This window comes from Salvia splendens, chromosome 8 (genome assembly GCF_004379255.2).
Source record: "Salvia splendens isolate huo1 chromosome 8, SspV2, whole genome shotgun sequence".
Classification (NCBI taxonomy): domain Eukaryota; kingdom Viridiplantae; phylum Streptophyta; class Magnoliopsida; order Lamiales; family Lamiaceae; genus Salvia; species Salvia splendens.
The window spans coordinates 13,118,917-13,121,343 of NC_056039.1; the positions used below are offsets into that span (position 1 = coordinate 13,118,917).

Genomic DNA, 2,427 nt, shown 5'->3' on the forward strand with positions numbered 1-2,427 from the left:
AATCTAAAAAAATCATATTAAATTGCTATTAACCATCCAACAAAATTTCATAAACGAACTAATAAATTTGAATAACAAAAATTTAATGTCTAATCTTACATAAAAATCCTCCGTGCATAAAATAGTAGTACTAAAAGTTGAGGTTCAAATATTTCTAAAAGTAACACATATTTAAAACATAATACTTCAACTTGAATTGTCTCAATGAAAAAACTAATTTGATTACATAAAAACATCCAGACTACAACTCTTCTCAACAGAGAGATGAAAGATTAGATTTACATGAAAGCCACACTTCCACTGTTCCACACGGATATATACAACCAAAACACATACAACTTATAGAAACTACAGAGTTTTAACAAGACGAGGGCCAATACCACGGATACAGCAAGCGGAAAAACAAACTTATTAGATGCCGAGGATATCTGCCAACCTGCAAATCTGCAATACAGAAGCGAAGCAGCAACATCAAATAACAGAAATGGTGAAAAATCAACTACTCGTCATCTTTACTATGTGTGGCCATCAACTCTCTCTCTCTCTCTCTCTCCATATTCTTTGCAGAGAAATTAATGGCAATGACAAACTTTGGAGTAAGAAAATAAATCTGAACAAAAAAGAAAATAAATTTTACAGTAAATTATTGCATATGCCGAAATAAAAATTCTACAACTTTGAATGAAAAGTCATTTATGTACCTCATTAGAATAGACATAAGTGAATCAAAAAAATTAGTAGCTATAGCAAATGCACAAAGTATAAATCACATTTTAGTTTTTTAATCAAGAACAAAGAAAATTATAGTAATAGTAGATAAAGATCCATCATGTGAATAACATAAGTAGAACATGGGAAAAGAGTAGAGCTCAAAAATCAATCCATAATACAAGTAATAAAATAAAAATTACTATTACTATCAATTAACATTACACATACCTCTTCAATTGTTAGACCAAAATTACTTTATGCACTCACTGAAACATAAGGCAAATAATCAGAATCATCAAAATTTATAGCAATTAACATTACACATAGAAAAAATAAAACATTACCAATGTGTCTTTAACTTGCACAATAACGTCTGTCATGTTCTTTGATTCATTAACTTATTTGATCGAGCTTTTTGGTTTCTCTTACTTATATTCTAATAGCAAGTCAAAAATCAAAATGATAAGTAGATTCATAGCTTGAATGAAATATCATTACATAGAGAAAAACTAGAATAAACCTTTGCATCTTCCCTTCTCCAGTAAGCAAGACATTTGATCCATTGATCTTCCAAAACTCTATCATCCTTGTCATGTATTAAGTGCTCGATAGGTACATCAGCCCAATAACTTGTTTTTTTCAAATAATGCTTCCAACTTCTCCATTTAACTCCGATGTAGGCCAAAACCCATTTTTCGGCAATGATAGGGATAGTGAATCGTAACTACATTCAGTGTTGTGAAAATCGCGCTTGGGGCGCGCTTGGGGCGTGGGGCGGTCAGGGCGCGGCTGTAGTCGCCCCAGCCACCCTGGGCCGAACGATATTCATGGGGCGGGCTGGGGCGCGACTGGGGCGGGCTGGGGCGAGCCGGGGCGGTTGGGGCGGCTGAGGCGACGGTGGAGCGACGGTGGAGCGACGAAATTTCTGTGTAAAGAGAGAGGAAGAGAGAGGAAGCTGATCCTTTCTTTTTATTAATATTTTAATACAATGAAACTTCATTTGATAAAACCTAGTCACACGCCACCGCCTCTTTTTACCACCACTCGTTCAGCTTTTACTTTTCCACTATTCTATAATATTAATTTATTATTACTACCAACTTTTCAACTTTCCTCAAAATAAATTAATTATAAAATTCATTTTAATTATCAAAACAACTAAATAGACTATAATTCCTTTAATAATTATTTTTTAGCCAATATAAACATTGAAATTTAATTTTTTTTCTTCCTATTATGTAAGTATAATTATTTATATATTAGTGAATTATATTTAATTATTATTATTACTAATATATAAATAATAAATAATTTTGCGCCCCGATTCGTGGGTCCCTCGCCCCAGCGCCCCATCGCCCCGCGGCCCGGGGTCCAGCCTCAGCGCCCCGGACCGACCCGCGACCCTAACAACACTGACTACATTAGACAAAGACATACATTGTTAAACTAAAATAGAACCTAAAAAAACTATTGAGAATAATATAATGTGATAATACAGAGTGTTCTGAACCGATGTTCAAAAAAATATTCTTAACAAAACTACATCAAATGATTTAAACTACATGCAAGAACTCATACATGTGCAAGCTTCATAGGAAGAATTCAGCTAGTATTGAGTACGAAATACATGTGATAATAAAATTCATATGAAAAGTGAGCATTAAAAAGTCAGATCAATGCATGTCAAAAGATAAGCCACATGTTAAATAACATTTA

General features: G+C 33.6%; 1 long non-coding RNA gene across 1 annotated transcript; it reads right to left on the bottom strand.

Annotated features, from left to right (window-relative positions):
- Positions 1–222: 222 nt before the first annotated feature.
- Positions 223–1,981, bottom strand: LOC121744118. The gene is made up of 3 exons (XR_006038485.1): positions 1,232–1,981; positions 940–1,147; positions 223–444 (listed from the first exon to the last, which is right to left on the bottom strand). It is a non-coding gene; the product is annotated as an uncharacterized LOC121744118 (long non-coding RNA).
- Between the last annotated feature and the right edge of the window lie 446 nt (positions 1,982–2,427).